Source organism: Podarcis erhardii, assembly GCF_964252035.2.
Source record: "Podarcis erhardii genome assembly, chromosome: 3".
NCBI lineage: Eukaryota > Metazoa > Chordata > Lepidosauria > Squamata > Lacertidae > Podarcis > Podarcis erhardii.
The window spans coordinates 85,542,300-85,565,013 of NC_138507.1; the positions used below are offsets into that span (position 1 = coordinate 85,542,300).

General features: G+C 45.9%; 1 protein-coding gene and 1 long non-coding RNA gene across 3 annotated transcripts in view; one reads left to right on the top strand and one right to left on the bottom strand.

Annotated features, from left to right (window-relative positions):
• The window catches only part of LOC309338751, a 565,035-nt gene extending 549,824 nt beyond the window's left edge, over positions 1–15,211 (bottom strand). Inside the window, exons 1-2 of the long non-coding RNA XR_014155038.1 lie at positions 15,097–15,211; positions 1,720–1,900 (exon numbers count right to left, since the gene is read on the bottom strand). This is a non-coding gene — a long non-coding RNA (uncharacterized lncRNA). The remainder of the gene's footprint in view (positions 1–1,719; positions 1,901–15,096) is intronic.
• SLC29A1 (solute carrier family 29 member 1 (Augustine blood group)) overlaps positions 1–22,714 on the top strand; it is a 79,523-nt gene that overhangs the window by 6,846 nt on the left and 49,963 nt on the right. Inside the window, exon 1 of one of the 2 annotated variants that reach the window (XM_081856078.1) lies at positions 15,269–15,400. The exons of the other annotated variant lie outside the window; for it this stretch is intronic. The gene's annotated coding sequence lies outside the window, so the exon portion shown is untranslated. Of the gene's footprint in view, positions 1–15,268; positions 15,401–22,714 lie in introns of those variants that run through there. 2 annotated transcript variants of the gene reach the window in all.

Here is a 22,714-nt window from a genome sequence, read left to right on the forward strand (position 1 = left end):
ACGTGGATGCCGTTGCCACGAGCAGATCTTGGGAGGTTTACCTTGGTGTTTTAAAAGTTTCTCCATTCTTTCGTCAGGCTATCGGAAGCACTTAATTCTATAAGCCATTTAATCCATCTCCTCATGTGCCTCATGTGACGCCTTGATCCTTGCTAGGGAAATAGCGCAGTTCCTTTCCTTCTCCTCCATCCGCCTGCAACACCCCTTAGCAACAGAGAGTCCTGTTCTCCCATTTTAAAGGGTGGCAGAGCTTCCCAGGCTGCTCCAGCTAGGGTCAAAAAGTACTTTGTCTCTTTAAAACCGCCTCTCTGCTTTCCCCATGGATCAGATGTATAAACATTGCACTGCCCTCCATAAAGCTATTACACCCACTGCCTGTTTTTTTGGAAATGGGAAGCTACCGTAGTTTAAAGTTTCACGTATCTATCAGTTTACTTAAGCGCTGTGGCACAGCACATTTAGGATGCATGCAAAGCAGGCAGAGCGAGCTGGAGCAAAACGCTGCTTCTGTGGAAAGCATGAGTGGCTCCTGAGACAGTAAAATAACCAGATCTCTGCTCCTAGCAGTAAAAAATTAAGATGGATCCGGTCATTTTAATGGCAGGGGGCGAGACAAAGGCATGCGTGCCTTTGATTCCTTGGCATAGGTTCAATGACTCCAGGAGGCAGGTTCACTAGAGAGACAGGGACTGGCCCAAGGTCACCCAGTGGCTGAGTGGAGATTTGAACCCGGGCTGTGCTGGTCCTGGTCTAGTTGCATTCTGACCATTGCATCACACAGGCTCTCCAATGAAAGACATGTTGCTGCCTTCTTGTTTTTTGTTTTATTTCAGAACAAAAATTCTGCACCACTAAAACACAGAGACACAACCCAATCCAAAGAAGTTATCTAATAAATTTCACAGCACTTAATTTTAACTACTAAATAAAATGCAGCAGTCAATAGTTGGAAATCGAAGGGCACTGCTCAAAGAAATGAATGAAAATTTTTCAGAATGACAGCCCTATATGATGTTTTTAAAATTATCACCTCTCCAAATTATATATATTTTTAAGAAGGGAAACCACTTTACTATTAAACTGAGGGTGGTACACCTGTAGCCCTCTGTATGTTGGGGGACTACAGTTCCCACCACCTCTGACCATTAGTCATGCTGGCTGGGTTTGACGGGAGCTGGGAGTCAGATTGCACGAGAGCCAAAGGTTCCCCATTACTGGTCTTCCACCTTATTCTGGCACTCTGAATGTCTGAATTACTGCATCAGTTTTTCCAATGGTAGTCCCTAGACTCTCCTTTCATACCCATTTTTAAAGAAGATGGTAAAGGATTGTTGTTGTTGTTGTTTAGTCATTTAGTCATGTCCAAATCTTCATGACCCCATAGACCAGAGCACGCGAGGCACTCCTGTCTTCTGGTAAAGGATTACCCTTAGTCAAAAATGGTTGGATTTTGTTTTCCCCATTACTCCACATGTGATTTGCTATAATCTGTCCAGCATCGACTAGCAGATGCCTTACATTTAATCCTAATTGGAGTCAAGTGCCAGCATACTAAAAAATAAACTATTGAATTTGTGCACAAAATGATTTCATCAAATGTTTCATCAAAGGCTTTCTCTTTTACTAAGAGCTTACAGAGAACCTTAAATTCTGATTTTCCATGAGTACTGGTTTTTAACTTGCACTTGATGGAATACTGTGTAGACTTCACTCATGCACCCATTGCTAGCTCTTATGTAATATGATCAAATCAGAGGGAGGGAAATGAGCAGAGGAGAGGATGTGTAGGTCAGAGTTCTGAAAAATCTGCATGATCTCCATCTAGAAGATAAGTTTGTCACAAGCCATTTTACAGTTAATCAATGCTGATGTTTTTGTTGGTGGGCTGGGAACAGTGACACTGCAAGAGATTAAAACAGATCAATCAGGGAAGGCAGAGAGACTCAAGATGGTTTGGTGCTTGTGGCAGAAGATCCAAATGATACCCACAATGGGGGTGAAAATGCACCAGTAAATTACATAATGGATAGATTACTGTACATTGATCTACTGTGCTGCAATCAACAATGTGGGAAAGGATCTCTTAATTATATTATGCTACTCTACTAGGAAGATGCATCTTGGGCCTGTTCATACCACTGACTGCTAAAGAAGGAATTGCAGCTTGTGTGAAGGACTATGCCAGGCTTCCTCAACCTTGGCCCTCCAGATGTTTTGAGACTACAATTCTCATCATCCCTGACCACTGCTAGCTAGGGATCATGGGAGTTGTAGGCCAAAAACATCTGGAGGGCCGAGGTTGAGGAAGCCTGGACTATTCAATTCCCTACTGAGCCAACTATTTATGGTTTTATTTTACTTTAAAAAAAAAAAAAAAGCAGTCCTGGAAAATTACCAGGCCTGCCCAAACCTGAGGCTTAACAGCCAAAGTTTAGCTTATTGCACCACATTTCTCCTCTCCCTGAAGAAATGGAACACTTTGTGTTAGGCAATCTGATGAAACGCAGAGTACATATTCTAAAGGACCACTTGAAATAAGTGAAGCTAATTGGTTTCTAACTTTAATGAGATAAAGAAAAATGAAACGGTGCCATTTCTTAGAGGCCTGGACCTTGCTGCTTGGCTCCTTGCACATCCTATGAACAAAAGCAGGGCCAGCGTCTTTATTTATTAGTTATGTGGCTAGTTACATTTTAAAATATAAAAGTAAATGCCAGCACAACAGTTGGCACCATTGGGCTTCTGCCATTGGTCCACAGCCCAGCAGGGGACCCACTGGCAACAGCCCCCCTACCCCGGGGACCTCTTCCAGTTTGTTCACTCCAGGGCTGGTCCAGGACATTTTGCCGCTGCAGGCAATACAGAAGATGCTGCCCGCAGGCGCCCCTCCCCTGTGCTGAAGGTGACTGAGAAGCAAAAGGAAGGTGAAGAGGAGTGGGCAGCAGGCAGGTATAGAGGAGGTGGTGTCAGGGCTTGAGTCAGGTGTAGGTCAGCAACAAAAAAACCCATAAATCACCCGAGACCAGTGAAGTTAAACCTGCAATCAAGGAAACAAACCCACAGCTCAGGCCTAGGGGTCTCGGCAACTCTACTTGAAGGTATTGCCCCGATGACACAGTTGTGAGGACTTAAGGTCCCTGCCTTACCACCCCTCCTTAAGGCTCTTCCTTTCCTGGGTTTTCCCCCATGCAGTCTCAAACTGTGTCTGCACACAAGTAATCTGTGTTCTGCTCATTTCATTTCTCTGCCACCAGGGGGGAGGGGAGCTGGTAGCAGCAGGAGGGGGAGATTTCAGCAGCCTCTTGACCCCCATCTTCTTCAGCCTCTGCTTCTGCCTCAGAGTCTGGACTGCACACTGCCACAGACTCCTCCTGCTCATGAAACCCTGTTGCCATGCCAGCTGCCAACACTTTCCCCTGCAGTCTTCTCTCCCTCTGACCACTCATTGTCATAGAATCTTAGAACTGGAAAAGACCCAAGGGTCATCTAGTCCAACCCCCCAAGATGCTGGAATCTCAGATAAAGCATCCACCACCAATCCCCTGGCTCTGAGTCTTCTTCCCCTGGGGGTTCGCTGGTTGGTTCCCCAGCTGGTGTCTCCCACCACTCCTCTGCAAACAGCTAGTCCATTACAGGTGGATGGACATGAGAGAGGAGCTGAGCTCCTTAGAGGCCAGATCTGCCACCTAAGGCAACTCCTTCACCTTGTCTCTGTCAGGAGCTCGTCCTACTCTCGAGTAGGACCCTGGCAGAGACACATGCCCGACTGGCATGTTCTCTCCCTCCTGGTCAATCGTTTGTGAGCTTCAAAAGCTTTCTTCTGCCCGAACATCACAGTGAACGATGCCAAGAGACATCGGCACACAGGGATCCGCAGAGTCTTTGCAGCTCGCATAACAGACCTCAGCAAATCAGCGTTTTGGCTGATCTACTTTATTTACATATAAACACACATGGAGCACTGCAATATGGCTGCCTCCCTCTCTAGCATCAGACAGCAAAGAGAAAGGACAAAGGACAACAGTCCCACTTTATGGAACACAGTAACACAAGCATCCTGTCTCCGTCACTTCTCACTTTGTGGAGTCAAAACATACACCGTCATGTGATAGACAACAATCCCATGACCGCAATCACGGAGCAGGAATTCTAACAGTTTCATGGGCTGGCTAGCTCTGGTTCACTGCCTCTCAATCTGACCCAGACAACAGAGGTGGTGGGAAGAAGGAGCAATAGATGCCACTGCCTGCTTGCTCACTGGCTCTCTGCCTGGAAAAGAAGAGTGTGGTCATGGCAATGGGGAGGAGGAGGAGAAGGTGGTGAGGATGGTAGTGAGAAGGGATTCTCACTGAGAGGGGTGGAGATGGCCTTACCCTAGGTGGGTCTCAGCAATCTGGAGCTGAGGCTGAATTAAGACAAGCCTTTCAGTGAGCCAAGTACTAGGTTGTGCTATAGTAATACTTTTCACTTGTGAGCTGCTAAGAAGCGCTCTGCAGAAGCCTGCCATGGGCACAGCTTGTCCTTTCATACCATTTCACACAGCTGCCACTGACATCTGCCAGCTGGTCCTGCAAAATCCTGGCAGCCGAGGAGAGTTTATAGAGCAGGAGGACAAATCCCTGAATCCCCATCATTGTATCCTTCTCTGGATCATCTGGTCTAAGGATATATAGTATAGACTGCATACCTGCTCCTGAAATCTCCCACTAGAATTAGACTACCCTCTAATAGGCGCATGTGGCGGGAGTCCCCCCCCCCCCCCCGTTTCTGGAAAGCTACTAATCTATTTTCAGCTGTTTTTAATTGCACCTTAATTGAAAGTGAGCGGGCTGCTTTATGTTTGACTTTAATATATTGTTGGCTGGCCTCGGGAAAGGTCAGTCTTTGAAGTGAGAGATCTGGCTTAATGCACAACTAGAGGTGAGGCTGAGTGAAGGCAGGGAGGTCAACACTAGGGGGAGCCACAGCAAATAAATACTAGTCATCACCCCACCCCTCCATTCTGAGTTCTATACAGACAAAACTGTGACACAGGTGGAAGAAGCTGACAGCCACCGCTGCCCCTTGGATTAGATCACAGGCAGGTGGGGTCTGGCTGAGGTTGTGGGGGCAATGCCCCCTTCTCTCTCTACTGGTGAGGGTGGCTCTGTGGCACAAGACCCTTATCCTAAGCTCAGGACTCTACATTGGCTCTTTTGCTCCCTGCTGGTCTTTGGCCTCCACTTCATTTTATGGCCTAAGAGCTTGGCTAAAGTCCAACGGTGCTCCTTCACTGGAGACTGGCTCCACTTGCCAGCCAAGGAGCTGCTGCTCCTGTACAACAGCTTAATAGACCCGATGACCTTGGAGCCAGGACATGCCGTTTTCCTTGTTGAGCAGGTCTGTCGGCTCCCTGCTTTGCCAACACCCCAGGGCAGGGGGCAGTAATGTAACCGGCCAAGTCTTTGATGGGCTCAAGGTGATCTAGGCTGGGGTGTCAAACTCAAATTGTTCAGAAGGCCACACTTCTATTTTTGATACCTCAAGAGAATCACATTGCTATCTTTACAATTTTAAGCCTGTGTTGTTGTTGTTGTTGTTGTTGTTGTTGTTGTTGTTATTAAAGAAAAAATATTTTAAAATCATAATACAAGCTATAATACAAGAAAGAAAACAGAGAAGAAGAAAATACATTATCTTATCTGTAAGTTGGAACATACCGTAAATGATATCTACTCTTCCATAAATCTCTCAATCTACATTCATAAGACAAAAGTTACACACACACACACACACACACACACACACACACACACACACACACAAACAAACACACTATAAATAATAAGAGGAATAGTAATATGGCTTTTGTTAATATGTAATAGAATTGGCAATCTTCAAGCCCTCTCTGTTTGCTCTCTTAGTGATGTTTGCATTACTTTGCTTTAACTCCGTTTACTTTGTAAAACTCTCTTCTTTCTCTCTGTGACTCGCAGCAATGCTCCCTCTGTACCATCCTTGACTTCTCTCTCTGTTAGATGTCTCTTTTCCACTCCACTCCTTAGCAGGCCCTCTCTCCTCTCTCTTTGCAGTCCATGGTGTGTGTGTGTGTGTGTGTGTGTCTGTCTGTCTGTCTGTCTGTCTGTCTGTCTGTCTGTCTGTGTCTGTGTCTTCTTGCACTGCCAGAGTCTGCAGCCCTATCTCATGTTATACCCTGGCTATCTCTGTTACCCCCTCTTTTCTTAGGACCACAAAGATATAGAAAGCTGCCTTTTGCAGAGTCCATCTAGCTCAGTACTGACCACACTGACTGGCAGCAGCTCTCCAGGACTTCAGGCAGAGGGTCTTTCCCAGCCCTACCTAGAGTTGCTGAGAATTGAACCTGGGACCCTCTGTGTGCAAGGCAGATGCTCTATAATTGAACTACACCCCTTCCCATTCTCCACCCCAGACATCATCCTACATTCCGTAGTTGAGTTTCTTGCATTTCAGGGGGCTGAACAAGACAATCCTCAGGATCTCTTCCGATACTACAGTTCCATTATTAGGTATCATAACAGTTTGTTCCAGAATGGTATAGAATGGCTCTCGCCTCATCACAGCAATTCAAAAGTACATATTCATTATGAAAAATCAATGCAGGGGGGAAAACCACCCTCGAGACAAATGGGCTTGGGAGGTGTAGTTTCTTTCATTATGATTACAACTTGCTTTTCTTCCACATGGAATTCAAGGCAGTTGGTGCCCAAGGAGGTTCACAGGGAGTCTCCCATCCAGGCACTGGCCGGATCCAGACCAGCTTAGTGTCATGTGATGTCAGATCATGCCCTGTGCAGTCGAGCCATCCTCATCTTCAAAGGTGGCTGGTGGAGATGGTCTCGCATGCTTAAGAGAGGTGTTTTGAATTCAGTGGCTAGGAGGAACAGAGAAATTCCAAGGCTGAAAATGTATGTTAAATTTGAATTAATTGGAGGTTCATTTATTTTATAAAAAAATTGAAAATCAATAAAAAATTCATAGGCATAAAAGAGAGAAATTCTGCAGCCCCCAGAGTGGAATTCCTGCCGTGGGGCTCTTTTGGAGGGTACTTGAGATGGGACATCAACCAGTTTGCCTCTTCTGTTCAGAGGTGAGAGACAAATTCTTCTCTTTCTGCAGTAGAGATGGCCAACTACATTTTGCTGCCTGTGCCAAAGGAACACAGGAAACACAGAAATGTAGGTATCTGCCTCTCACTGAATCAGACCATTGGTTTGTCAAGCTCAGTGCTGCCCATTCTGACTGACTGTGGCTCTTCAGAATTTCAGGCAATGAGTCTTTCCCAGCCCTACTTGAAAGATGCTGAGAATTCTACCTGGAACTTCCTTCATGCATAGCAGATGCTCTACTATAGAGCTATGGCCCTTCCTCAAAAGTGTTCCCCATCCCATATGCAAAAGCCAGCTGGTCTGGCAGCTGAATCTTATTTCAGCACTGATGATGGGACATTGTCCCCTATTGTAGCAGCGGGTGAGCTTATGGGGCAGGTGACATGGTGCCCAGAGCTCTCTCCTCCAACACCCCACCCCAGCATCCTTTGCCACCTTGTTCTTCCTACTGGTAGGGCTGGCATCCCTACAAATATTTTAGTTGTGATAACTTGTGAGTTTTCAGTTTGAAAAACTGGAACCACAATCTCGTGTCAGATTGAGGCTCCAGTATCGCACTGTTCCTACAAGCGGACTGTGAATATGAGCAAGATTTTGTGGAAGGTCAGCTGGCAGGCAAATATCAGTAAAGACACAACCTCATTGTATTGAGAAAGTGTGGAAACAACTTTTGAATCCATACAAGCTATTTATTAATCCTAGTAGGTGAACTGAAACTGTTTTAAGTGTCAGTCATCTTGGTAGTTTGAGCTCCTAGGCTATTAACTTCTGGGAAATAACGTCAGCCGTGAGAAGGAGCTGCCATGAGATCCATTTTGGCTTAATATTTACCTCATGTCTGAATATATACCACACCCCATATCCATGGTTTATGAGATTCTGGTGAGTCAGAATCTTGCAACGCAATTGTGTGGAATGTGCACAGCTGAGAGTCTGCATGCGTGATGGTGGTGCCCCCGACAGAGTTGAAGCGTGAGCTACGGACAATGTAGATTTGTTTCTGCTTATTGAGCCAGAAAGGCAATGCTCAAATTCCTGCTTGTTCCAATATAGAGAAATGACAGCTCCCACTGGAAGCCTGCAAGACTCCATAGGGCCTCCACAGACAACAATCAGGTAGAAGGTTGAAAATACCAGTAGCTTAGGGAGGGTTGAGCGTGAACTGTTATTGTCACCCCAAATGACGGGCATGCATTTGCTCAGCCAGAAGGACTCATTTCGTGATGTTGCCACAGGATACAATTGACACCATGTCTCCCAGACTTCCTTATCTGTTGAGTAGGGAACCTGTTTTCTCCAGCAGAGGGCAGTCATTTCATGTACGGTATGTACTGTATTGGATTGGCATTTTGATAGCACCCAGGATTAAGTGGAACTTTGTGATACTGTATATAATCTCACTATCCACTATACAATTTCAGCCTGTAGCTTTCTTAATTTTACTTATGCATATACATGAAGCACGGGGATCACTCAAAATTAATTTGCCACCCAGTAACATGGCAAACTAATGACCCATTCAACATTATAGAAACGCAAAATGAGTAAGAAATTATTGCAACTGCAATATAATAATGGGTATTGTTAACTATAATTAGCTTCATTATTAACTATTGAAGAATTGCCCTTATTTAGTAGCATTCATTACTATCATATTTTGTGTTATTTCAGTGCAGATTGCACTGCATCGGCAGAGAACCAATCAATTTTAATTCAGTCTCTCAAGGAGGTCTGGATACATATGGTAATTCATGCCAAAATTAGGGTTATTCACTGTGATTTTATTATGAGAAATAATCCATGGGAATAAAATAAAACAAATGGATAAATTGCATCCATAAGAAGTGTACTATTTATTAAGAGCCAGGCTCCGATATATAAAATTAGGGATGGGTAGAGGCTTGATTTAAAGTATACATAATATGGTGACAGACCACCTAATGCCATTTCCGTCCTACAATCACTTACGGCTCACAATGAGCAAAAAAACCCACCCATCATGCATGTGAGATATGTTGTATAACACATCTTTTATAATTGCAAATTATATCAGTGCTCCCCTTATCCTTCTACAATATCTCACTTATGTTTTTTGGTATCACATGTGTATCACAGAGCTTAGCTTGCCTGCAATGATTGTGGATTAGAGTTGAAGTGTGTGTGTATATAGTAGTACAATCCTATTCATGTTTAAGTAAGTCTCATAGGTCTCAGTTGAGCTTACTACCAGCTGTTGGTAGCGGATGGCAGCCAATTGCATCTTTGTACAATGGTGGTACTTAGGCTTTAATAACCTGGCACCTATTATTGTGCCATTTTGACAAATACATAACCTCCCAGGCTTTTTCAAATATTGGATGAGCTGATTTTTAACACTCTTTCCATTCTGTTGCTTTTAATGTGTGTGTGTCCATTGGCCTATTGCAACAATTGTTTTTTATATTATTTTTCTTTAACAGTTTAACACTGAATATGTAACTTTATTTAAAGTTTAATATTATTAACTAAGACTTGTATATATGGCAGCCATAGGTGACAAGGAATTGCAGGAAGGCAAGCACATAGCATGCCTGGGGGGCGGGGGCAGAACTGTTATTATACAGGAGCCTTGGATTTGGGAGAAATGTGTGCTAGGAAGGAGAAGGGGAACAGAGGGAGAACCCCATGTGGTGCTGGCAAGAGGAGGCTGCACTAGGAGCCATGATGATGGGTGCTACTTTGCACCCAAGCTTGCTGAAGAGAGGGGCCACAAGATACATTATTGAGGTACAATGTTCTGTACCTCCTCTGCTGCAGACTCCCAGGTGTAAAACTGTGGTAATAAACCATACATCTATAAGATATTAGCCTCCACTGTGCCTCAATCTCTCCATTCCTGGGTAGCATCTAGAATCCCTGGAATCTGTAACCACTCATGGAGACTGGGGTGGAGTGCAACCATTGCAGCAGATCTAGTGGCCTGTCTCCTATAGGCCTTCTTGGTTATAGCCCAGTTCACTGTTGGTCTGTTTTACTCTGACACTGCTACTTCTCTTTGTTTTTGCAGAAAAATGAGTCATCAACAGGAGGTCATGGCCTTGTTTCTTCAGGCTTTTCTTGATGCTCCCCCGCCCCTTTGTGGATATATTGGCACATAATGAGCTTCTTAAAAGCAATGTTGGATGAATTAAAAACAACATTCTCCTTCTGCTTCACTTTCGCAAACCAATAAATTAACGTTTCCAACCTCTGTGTCTTCTCTCCCCAGCACTGGCCAATTGTTAAGTGAATACTTTTACAACCCATGCACCAAATTGGCCCTCATATAAGTCAAAGCGAGAGAGTTTGCTGGAATTTTTTTGGGGGGGGGGGGAAAGAAGGGCATTTGCCCTTAAAGAGCAGCAGATAGTGAGTTCCTATAGTTGCGTGGCGAGTTCCCGCCCCCCACCAAGGATAAATAAAGACACCAGACACCAGAATTTAAGGTTAAATGGACAAATTAGGCCACAACTTTATTGAATTCAGGAATGAGAGGCATTGGCTTAGGCATTGGTCCTATCGACTATCCGGCTCCAGCCCATTTGCTGGAGACACAGGAAGGGTTAACACCATAGTGGGGGTGTCTCCTGCTGAGGCACGTCAACTAGGAGCACCCCCGGGTCACCGCTCGGGGGCGTGCCTTGGGCCCACACCTCCATAGGCTTCGGACAGGGCCATGCCCCCCGGAGTCCTTTATCGGACCACCCTTCATTCTCTGGGGGGGAGGTGATGGCGTCCCTCCCCCCCCCCACATCCTCTAAACCCCTTCTTACCAATGCCTAACCGCCACACGACCCTGCTCTCGCGGGGGCTGAAAGCAGCCCCCACTCACGTGGGGTGGGCGTGAAGCCCGCAACCCCACCTCCTGGGCAGGCCAGAAGTGGCTTTACCACCACAGCAGTGCTTTTTTCTGCACCCTTGAATAAACCCCAAATCATGGTGCACCTCTTGTTCTCCCCTCCCCCTTCATTTCCCTCGGACAAGAGAAGGAATATAAGGATTTGCTACAATTTCAAATTTAATTTTTTAAAAACATGCTACCCAAGCCCTAGGTTCCACATCCTCAAGGTTGCAGGGACAATGCTGACTATATTGTCAAATGTTGTTGCAGCTACATTATTTGTGGAATAATTTTTATTTCTATTTAACCCTTTTCCCTCTCCACCCCTGAGCATGCACTCTCTTCTTTCTGCAAACTCCTCTTTTACTGCTCCCTCCTTTTCACTCTCCCTCATGGATCACATTCGCAACCCGAGCGTCCACTGTACATGATTGGGCCTCCAAAGTTTCAAGTCATTTGGGCCATGGATTCAGACGAGCCATGACAGCAATCGACTAGTGTCCTGATAATGCACCCAGCAGCCATTTATGCCAAGAAGTTTAGCTTGGCTGGTTTTTATGACCTTGCTTCCTGGATAATGGGACCCTAATGACCAGAGGGTTTGTACCTCTTTCCCTGTTCTCATAGTTGTTTAGCAGCCATGGCAGAATGAACCCTTGGCAGCAATCTAGGATTGAGGATGTTATGGGAGAAGCAGAGAAACTAGGGCAAATTAGCCCTGCATGAATTTGGGTTTAACACTGCTAATGGATCTCTGCAATAGGAGCAGTTTGTTTGTGAGTGAGCCTTGAATTTTGCTTAATATATGTGTATATTTCCCCCCTCCCAACATTGCTAATAGCTGCTTTGGCAGATGGCATATAGGTCTGGGAAATGGTGTGTGAGACAGGCTAAACACTATGACCGCTGCTCCCTCTGTTTAATTAGGAGGTTTGCAGACAACAAAGGCTGAGCCTGAAAGTCCTGAAATAATTTTCAGCAGTTAAACTCATAATCCATTTATGTTAATTTTCATTTTATTTCTATATGTGGATACTGCTTAAAGTTGTCGTTTTCAGGAACATGTTTATAGAGCATTTTGCACTTCTTTCCTAAATCCACTGTCCTTGAAGTAAGTCCTGTTGACTTTCAAAAGGATTAACTTACAAAATGAGTGATTTAGAATTGCAGCTGTGGACAATATTGCTGCTTTGGGCTTTCATTTTACAGGATGTTGCTACAAGAACTCTGGTGTATCTCTAGAGAAAATGAATTACTTCCAAATTCTGGCACCAGGCTTTCCTTGGGATTGGGGGGGTGCTGAGTAGATTACATTCGTCTCATATGATGATTCTGAGTTAGAATGATTGAGTGAGAATTCACTTTGTGTTCATTATTTGATATTATATGCAGAACTGCATTTAACCCCCAATCCTCAGCTTTCACTGTGAGCTGGCACTAATGGAGGCAAAACTCTCCATAGAGCAGTTCCTTTTCTTGGAACTTCTTTTCTCTTGCAAGCGAAATGACGATTTATCATGCTTTTGAGGATTAAAAGATCTTTTACGTATGCCTAAAACTAAAACATAATCTTCATCACCTTTTTGAGCAAATACTGTGTTCCCTTCCCCTTGCATTCCTGATATAAAGGCTAAATAAAAGCCAGTGTGGTGTAGTCGTCAGAGTTCAAATCCGGCAGAGACCAGGGTTCAAATCCCCCACTCAGCCATGAAGCTCACAAGGGTGATCTCAGGCCACTCACTGCCTATGAGCACAACCTACCCACAGGGTTGTTGCTAGGATAAAACAGGGGTGGGGAGAACGATCTCCGCTTTGAGGCTCCCCCCCCCTACATTCAAGCAGTATGCTCACCCAGGGTCCATGTTTCCTTTTGCAAATGAGGCATAGCAGAGACTGTGGTGTCTTTGTGGTATATGGTTTATTTATACTTATATGTGACCTGATCCTATGTTGGAGGGGTTCACACTATTAATACCCCAAAAAGCTCTTGTTTCTCTCACAGCCACAGCCTTGGATTCAAATACACAGCAAACATTGTGCTCTCTCCCTTCCTTTTCCAGTCTGCAACTCACTCCCCCCCCCCCCCAGGTTTCATCACAACCAACTCTCAATCCTGGCTTTTATCCTTCCCGCTATCTAAGAGCTGGTGGTGGGGCCCCACTCATTTGCCATCTGGTACAGAGCCCCTCTCAACTTTCATAATGGGGTATCACTCTTCCTTTGTTTTCTTAATGGCTTATCACCCCAGGTGATTACCTCAACAGGAAACTAGCCTGGGTTATATTTTAACACTTGCTGAATGCAGGGGTTCAGTGTCTGGCACCCAGTTTAACACTCCAAGCTTTGATTAAATTCTAACACTTACTAGATCCAGGAATTATATGTGCCTGGCACCCCGCCCCTGCACCCCCCAAAACTCAAAACAATACTGATGCCCTGGAAAGCTCTGGAAAAGCACATAAACCCTGGCATCTCCTCCTGCCAAGGCTGCAAGGCAGAAAGTGGTTCCTTAAGCAGGGAAGAGGCTTTCTGTGTGTGACATAAGGCTCTGGAAACTTATTCACATTCAGACCCTGTCCTGGGTGTTTGGAAATAGCAATGACCCACTTTGTCGTCTGGGCTCCTGAATGGAGAGGCTTGAAGAGAGCAAAAGACATGGAGGGTGGGTGGGAGGAAGCAGAACATTAGGGGCAGGGGCAGTGGGTGAGGGGTGGCACAGCTGCAAGCCAGAGTGAAATGTGTGCCAATTGGAAGAAAGGAAGGGGAGGTCACAAAGACCCAGTGCCAGCCAAATGATGGTTGGAGAAGAGCTGGCTGGAGGCAGTGCCACAGCAAGAGAAGGGTGCTAGGGAGGGGTGTGCAGAGGCAATCAACTTCAACTAAGGCTGCCCTATTCAGAAACTTAGGTAAAGGGACCCCTGACCGTTAGGTCCAGTCACAGATGACTCTGGGGTTGCAGCGCTCATCTTGCTTTATTGGCCAAGGGAGCTGGCGTACAGCTTCCAGGTCATGTGGCCAGCATGACTAAGCCGCTTCTGGCAAACCAGAGCAGCGCATGGAAACGCCGTTTAACTTCCCGCCGGAGTGGTACCTGTTTATCTACTTAGTGCTTTCAAACTGCTAGGTTGGCAGGAGCAGGGACCGAGCAACAGGAGCTCACCCCATTGCGGGGATTCAAACCACCAACCTGATCGGCAAGCCCTAGGCTCTGTGGTTTAACCCACAGCGCCACCCGCATCCCATTCAGATGCACTGAAATAAATGAGAGTTAAATTCCAATAAAACATGCTTAGAATTGGGGCCATAGTCCAGGCCTGGTGCTAGACATGTTTACTTGAAGGCAGTAATTTACCCCAAGTGCCTGTCTTGCATTTATAACCTGCCATCTGAGTTCTGTTCTTTTATCCCTTGTAAAGGGGGAACAGCTAAAAAGAGTGACTGTCCCAAAGTCACCAAGTGAGATCTATGGCCCAGTGGGGATTTCAAACCCACACCTCCCTGCTCCTAGTCCAATGCTCTTTATCACTGGGGCTCTCTCCTACTCCCAAAATTAACACACATAGGAGAACTATGTCCCCACTTTCCGCCAGGCCTCAGACACTTCTTCATGTGGTACATCGTTAAAACTATGGAACTTGCCCCCACAGGAGGCAGTGATGGCCACCGAGCTAGCTGCGTTTAAAAGAAAATTAGACAAATTTATGGAGGAGAGTGCTACTGATGGCTATGCTTTGCCTCCAGTTGGAGGCAGCCATGCTTCTGAAAAACGTTGCTGGAAACGACAGGAGGGCAGGCAGAGTGCTCCTGTGCTTAATAATAATAATAATAATTATTATTATTTATTATTTATACCCCGCCCATCTGGCTGAGTTTCCCCAGCCACTCTGGGCGGCTCCCAACCAAGTGTTAAAAACAGTACAGCGTTACATATTAAAAACTTCCTTGCTTGAGTGCCACTTGCTGGTACAGTATTCCGCAGGCAGCTGATTGGCCATTGCGAGAACAGGATGCTGGCCTAGAATGGGCCACTGGCCTGATCCGGCACAGCAGTTCTGAATGCGTGAAACTCGGAAGATGGGCAGGCCGCTTCCTCCCGCTTCGCACTCATACCTCATGGCGAATCCCGAACCAAGGGCTTCCAGCCGCCTCCCTCGTTTGGGAAGCGCCCTGCCAACTGGTCCAGGCCCAGGGCACAGTCACCAGGCACGGTGCCCAGCAAAGGCGGGAAAGGAGGCGGCTGCTGCAAGCCGACCGCGTCCCTGCAGTGGCGCGCGAGGAGCGGAGGAGGCGGGCCGCGGGAGAGCCTATCTTTACCACGAGGCGGGGCTGCCCCGGAGTGAGCCGGCCCCTTCACATGGAATTGCCGCCGCGAGGACGCTGCGCGCCGAGACCGGAGAGCGCGGGGCCGGAGCAGGTGAGTTTCGCCTGGCGTGCATAAGGAACCGCTTCCCGCGGCCTGCCCGGGGGCCCAGGCGCTAGGCGGGAACGGAGAGGCCGGGAGGAGCGACGTGGCTCCGCAAGCCGATGATGGATGGGCCGGGGTGGTGGCGCGTGTGCCCGGCATCGGGAGCCAACTCTCCCCGCCCGGGCAGGTGCCTGTTGCTGCTCGGAGGCGCTGCCTGGCGGAGGGCGGAGATGGGCTTCCTGCCTTGCTCGCTCCGCGGCCACGAGGCGAGCGGTGCCAGCCTGGCACTCGGCTCTAGGGGGCTCACCTCTGGCGGCTCGAGGAGTCGCTCCGGTTTCACGGAGGCGGCAGAGCAGATCCTAAGGGCGCGAGCAACTTAGTGCCTGTATTTAGTGTCCGTCCATTCATCCCTTTCCCCACCCGCTGCCCTGAAACGTAGGTTGCCAGAGTAACGCTTATTTCTCTCAGAAGCAAGAGGCGCCCAAGTAGCGGCGGCGGTGACATTTTTTGAAGTTGGCGGGAAGAGAAGTTGGCGGGAAGGGGGTTAGGATGCCCGCGGTCGGGGCTGGGGGGCTTTCCCCCATCTTCGTCCACCTCTTGTGAGTCATACTCTGTTCTTTTTCGACATTTAAGAGCTTGTGAGCCGTTCCCCTTTCTTTGAATAAAAGAGTCTAACGATTTCTTCCTACCTCGTGGTAACGGGGACCGCCCCCACTGGAATCCCTCTATTGTTTCTGACGTATAGCAGCGCCGCCGTTCGTCTTAAAAGGAATTGCTTATCTTTCCAGATGGCGATCGTGTAAGCTGTGTATCCCTTACATTTATTGAGCTATTCCATACTGCACGGCGGTGGTTAGAGGAAACGGTACGAGAGAGTCCCGTGAGCTGGTCTTGGGCACACCATTTTATTTATTTTTTTGCACACCTACGGATGGTTGCCTGTGCATAAGATTGTGTGAGTGGTATAACCAAAGTCTCCTATGGAGACTTCAAAATTTGTACCCACATGCAACGATTGCTGCTTTTTCTTGGATCTTGTCCGGTATTCCTGAGAGAACTCACCCAACCTTAGTGTGCTACCTTTTTTTAGCAGGGGTGGAGAACCTGGGCCAGATCTTTCTTTCCCCTCACAGTCGACTTTGACAGGCGGTTCCCACCTGTGTGGGAAAAGATAGTGACCAAGCAGAATAGGGCCCCCACCCCGATGATGATGCATGGGGGAGTTTAATCAGGCTTCCTGCAGGCTTTGAATAGCAGTTGCAGGAAACCACAGAAAGGGAGAATGCTTTTGTGCTTGGGTCCTGCTTGTGGGTTTTTCACAAGCATCTGATATGGGTCACTGTGATAGCAGGATGCTGGACTAGTTAGTTAGGCCATTGACCGGATTCAGCAGGCTCTTTCGGTGGGGAAAAGGATGTGTACGTATATGTGGTTTTTAGCTACATGCGCCTAGGGTTTTAGAGTAGGTTCATGGGGTTATGTCAGCATCAGATTTTGAGGAGCAGTTTGAAGCAAGCAGGAAATGTAGGAAAGTGCCTTGGTCTGTCTAGATCACTCCAGATGTGGTGGGTCCAACATCTGGAGGGCCACAGGTTCCCTACCCCATGTCTACGCAGACTGGAAGTGGCCACAGTGGCGTAACGCTGCTTGCCGGCACCCGGGGCAGACCATGCTCACCAGGTGGTGTCAGAATGCATTTGCCCAGCCCTCACCACTGTTGGGCAGGCATGTGCCGGGCGGGCACGGAGGGTGCCCTTCACTCTCCGCTCTCACCAAGCCCCCACCACTGGAGCAAAGCAGGGCCTGGGGATCTCTGCACAGTCCGCACGAGATTCTGTGCCCAGGACCTTGGCACCCCTGGCACCCCCCATGCTACTCCACTGAGTGGCAATCCAGGGTTTCAAAGAGGCATTTCCCAGGCTTATCAAGAGGTGGCAGGGATTGAATCTGCATACAAAACCTGTGTTGTGCTACTAAGCTGCAACCCTTACTCAGGTAAGGCAAGTGGCATCGTACAGGTGTCCTGAGAGGCAATTTCAAGCATAAGGGGTAGCAAGAGAGAGAGCGAGAGCAGAATGCTTTAAAGGAGCAGGAGACTTGGCTGTTTGAGGGTGATGGAACTAGAGAAGTGAACATTACAATTGGAGATGGATTGAGGCAGGATAGTAGGAAGATGAGGGAGAGGGCAAATTGTGAAGGGACCTTTCAATTGCTCCCATTCCAAATGCACTTTCTTCATGCACATTCAGCTCACTTTTTCCTATTCAGTCTGCCAGTCGTTACTGTCAGGTTCCTGACCTCTTTCCCTTTAACATGGACTGCAGGGTGAGCTAGACAATAATCAGGATCTAAAAAGTTGGGGAAGTGGGAGTTTAACAGTTTCCTCACCTGCTGCAGTCCTAACAAAAATTCCTCTTCTGAAACTGCTTTTTGCGTTGTGAGAAAATACCAATGCAAATAGCAGCAGAGGAGGAATTTTTGTTAGGATTAAGGCAGGGTAGCAAATGTTTAAGCTTCCCCCTCTTGCTGCTGAGATAATGATAATTATCACCCCCATAAGATGGTATTTTCATTTAAAGAAACATACAGATTAAAGGCAAAGTCACATTTGACTATCCAGTTTAGCTTTTTGTCTTTTCTATAATCTGTGCTGCTCTTCCCACACCTGGTGCTAAATGGCAGAGAAATAGAACAGGGAAAACAAAGTATTTTATTGTAGCAAAGCAACGAGTTATTCAGTGTGTCTATATCTCAAAGCTTGGGAAAGCATTCCAGTAGCAAAGCATAAGGAGATAAGACAGTTTGGGAAGAAGGAGGAAATAAATAAATGAATATTTTATAGATTTTTAACAGGGATATTTGGGATTGGCATAGACTTCATGCTATTGCGAGTGGTATTGGATTATATGATAAATGTGGGGTCTTAATTAGAAACAATTTGTGTAAGTTACCGTAGGCTGCCAATAAAAGTACAGTTTTATTGAATATAATGACAATGTATTGCACTCAGTATTTATCAGGCATGATGATCATACTCTGGAGTTAAGCTATTATATACTGAGCACTTTAAGAAAACAAGAGTAGCCTTGTTACTCTGTAAGAAAACAACTCCAATTTCCACAGTTGGGTAATACCTTTATTTGGACCGACTGAAAGATTACAAAGATGAGGCAAACTTTTGAATTCTCCAGAATTATTCAGCAGGCAAAATGTTGCACAATTAGGGGTGGTTGCACAGGGCAAAATGTATTAAAGTAATAAAAATAGACTGAGTGTTATAGGTGTGGGGTCAGTTTACAGAAAAAGTCAAGCTGAATTCCACCCATTGTTTTTCTGTGGTGTGCAGAATTATTGCTAAATCTTCCATCGGTTGCAAAAATTGATTCACTCCAGATAAAGAGGCACATCCCTCAGCAATAGAATTACCTCCTTGTATCCATCCATCAAAGTATAGATGAGGCTGCCTTTTGCAAAGTCAGAGCAAAATACAGCAGTGTGTACTTTCATGGGCAGCAGATTTCCAAACTCTCATAGTTGAGGGGAGGTAGGGAGATCTGATTGATTGATTGATTATTTAATTTCTATACCGTTTAATACTTTAAAAATATATCTAAACTGTGTATAAAAACTGAAGCAACAACTTAAACAAAATATTACAAATATGCACAGTTACATATAAAAATATCAATCAATATAAATTCATTTTTCAATATCAAAATCAATTCATTTTCCTTCTGACACACCCACCCACTCAGCTTTCGGGTTTGCACCCAGGGTCTGATGTGTGGAGCTTAAAAAAAAGCAAAACAAAACCCAAGTAGCCGTTATCCACTTTTACAGTGGTGAAATGCCCTTATGCTTACTAAGTTAAAATGATTCCTTGCCCTCTTTTCAAGGGGCACCCCTGTTCACAAAAGTTGTAGAGAGACGTAAAACACAGAACATCATATTAGCAAAGCACCCCATCAAACCTGCTAATTTACAGGCCAGCAGCAATAAAAATAAAAAAGCACACAATAAAATGGACCAAACCTGGGCTGGTTAGAATGTCTTTAAGATCTTCTTGAAAACTGACAATGATGGGGCCATGGGGGCCCCTCCTTAGGAAGGGAGTTCCAAAGGTGCCAGTCCACCAATGAAAAGCCCTTGTCTCAGGTACCTACCAATCTAACTGCTCTTACTAGCGGGCTGGAGGGCAGGGCCCCCTCATACAGACTACAGCTCAGGCAGTGTTAGAAAACAGATATTAAAGCTAGGAGCTAAATGGCACCTTAAACCTAGGTTATGGGTGCAACAACGCAGTGTTTAAGCACACTTTTTTATAACAAGAATACAAAGCTGAAAATGAACTGCAGCTAAAATATTATGTTCATTTTTCACATGGTCTGCTCCTTCCCCTGCCCACCCCCTGATATTCTTAAGAGGGTCTCTTCTCCAGTCTTCAGAAAGTAGCTGGAAGTGGGGAGAAAAAAGGTGCTCCTTTCCTTCCACTCTGCAGTTTTAATCTGAAATGTTAGGCGCAGTACTGCACCCACAGAGCTCAGAAACTGCTCGCCCTAATGAAACTCCCTATCTTAAAATGCACCTAGAACAATGGGAGTTTCGAACACTTGAGCTCAGGCAGGTGTATTTGATCACAGGCAGGGGTAATAATTGTTCATTAAAATTGTTGAGGAAAGCCTTTGTGGCAGGTTCGAGTAGGAATTCCCTCCCACCTCCCAGTTCTGCATCATTCAGACCACCTCCTGGCTATTTGCCCTGCAAGACTTGTGCCACCAGCGTGCCAAGCAAGTCCTTAGCCACACTTGGGAACAACAAGCAGTGAAACTGTGGGGCCTGAGAGTTGTGAAAGAACAAGATGTTATAAAAAGATTGAGATTAATGCCTCCATGAGTCATAACACTCCTGGAACAAGCATTTCAATGCTGAGCTCTCTGATAGACTTACAACCTGCAAGTTGACTCTTAAACAACAGGGAAGGAGGATCCTTGTGTTCATTTTACACATAAAAGGACCAAAGACCATAGGTGGGGTTTCCACTTCTCTAGTCGCTCTAAAAAAAATGATGCTAAGTAAGAGAAGGTGTAAAGAAAGCAACTCCTGCCAACCTAGCAGTTCAAAAGCATGCCAGTGCAAGAAGATAAATAGGGTTGTTGTTTTTTAACCTTTACCAAAGAAAGCAACATATTTGCTGCTCACAAAGCTTAGGCCAGGGGTCAGCAAACTTTTTCAGCCGGGGGCCGGTCCACTGTCCCTCAGACCTTGAGGGGGGGGCAGACTATATTTTGGGGGGGGGAAATAAATGAATTCCTATGCCCCACAAATAACCCAGAGGTGCATTTTAAATAAAAGCACACATTCTACCTATATAAAAACACGCTGATTCCCGGACTGTCCGCGGGCCAGATTTAGAAGGCGATGGGGCAGGATCCGGCCCCCGGGCCTTAGTTTGTCTACCCATGGCTTAGGCTATGTCAGGCATAGGCAACCTTGGCCTTCCAGATGTTTGGGGACCACAAATCCCATAATCCCTGACCACTGGTCCTGTTAGCTAGGGATCATGGGAGTTGTAGTCGCAAAACATCTGGAGGGCCGAGGTTGCCTATGCCTGGGCTATGTCAACACCAGCACGTTTGAAATGTTTCATCCATTCTTTTTCATTTCTTAGTTCCAGCCCCACACTGAAATAGCCCTGGATTTGCACCACTGTTCTCATGCATGCACACATTAGGTGTAGGCCATGTTTGGATGACATGCTAGATCATAAAACATGACTTACTCATAGTTTTCTGTATACAGCTCAAGCTCTCTCACTTAGCCTTTGCATGATCAGATACAGAAAAAGTGCATACTTAGTGCAAATTTAAAGGAAACCAAACCCCTTACATGAGAGAATGGGAATCCTATGCTCTAAAACGGGTGGCTAATCTTCTTTCGGCAGAGGGCTGCATTGACTCATGGTTAGTTGTCAAAGGGTGCAGGGGGGCATGTTAGAATGGGTGTGGCCAAATTGAAAAAGTAGCTGCATTAAGAACTGTAATTCTCAAAGCTTCCTTACATAAGACTTCCTGGTCAGCACCTACTATTTTTAATCAATTTTAAATCATTCATTATTAAATTATGTAACCAAAAAGTATTTTTAAACAAACATATTTTACGGAGCGACTTGGAGGGACACACACATACACAACATTTTCCCATCACAGTAGGGGACCTACAGGAGCAGTCAATTACTGTATTAAAAAACAACAACAAATAAATGACAAATTGGGGGGGGGGGTGCTTTTGCCATGCATTCTCTCCAGTATGCCTTGCATCTTTAAGCCAGTGCAGAATCTGTACATTGATCCCTTGCCCATGCTTATTTCTTAAATGAAAGGTGCCAAAGTTCAGCTCTGCCTCAGAGTCCCACCCCACTAACCTTGATTCATTTATCTCTAATTTCAGATAGGTGTGAGCAAGTTGTGTTGATACAGTCATAATAGAAACCAAGGCACTCTAGACATGCTCTGTCATAGTCTAACTGACAATGCACTCTGTTTATTTGCTTCCACCCTGACCCTCTCTTTGTTGCTGAGATTATCTGCTCATTCATGCTACATGTGCTGCAAGTGGCACAGACAATAGGTGTTTGTTGCACTCCTGCACTTGGATAAAGCCTGGTGTTGCACAGCTCTCCATTCCCTAATTTGTGGCAAAACCACATTACAGCACAGTACAGTGGTACCTCTAGTTACAAACTTAATTTGTTCTGGAGTTCTGTTCTTAACCTGAACATGTTCTTAACTAGAGGCGCGCTTTCACTAATGGGGCCTCTTGCTGCCGCTGCGCTGTTGGCACATGATTTCCGTTCTCACCCTGGGGCAAAGTTCTCAACTCGAGGTAACTCTTCCAGGTTAGCGGAGTTTTTAACCTGAGGCGTTTGTAACTCAAGGTACCACTGTATTTATTATATTATATTATTATTATTAATGGATACTGTGGTGTACACCAGAGCAACTCAGTCTTCTACTTAGTTGTACGCTTGCCAAAACGGTTGTTGGTTGCTGATCTAGATACTATTTCAGTTGGGGACCTGACACTTTATACCTTCAAAAGTTCTATTTAAGCCCCAACAGCTGCATCCAAACCCAAAGGCCTCTTAACTTCATTTTTAGTAGCAATGGAGAGCTCCATTTTTCCAGATGTGCCCCGAAGCAAAGTGCTGGGCCCTCTTCCTTAACCTGAATGGACCCCTACTAAGTACTCACTGACCTCTTTACAGGGTCCAGGAGAAAAGGAGCAAAGGCTTCTTCTTTTCCAGCTGCTACAGAAAGTTGGTTC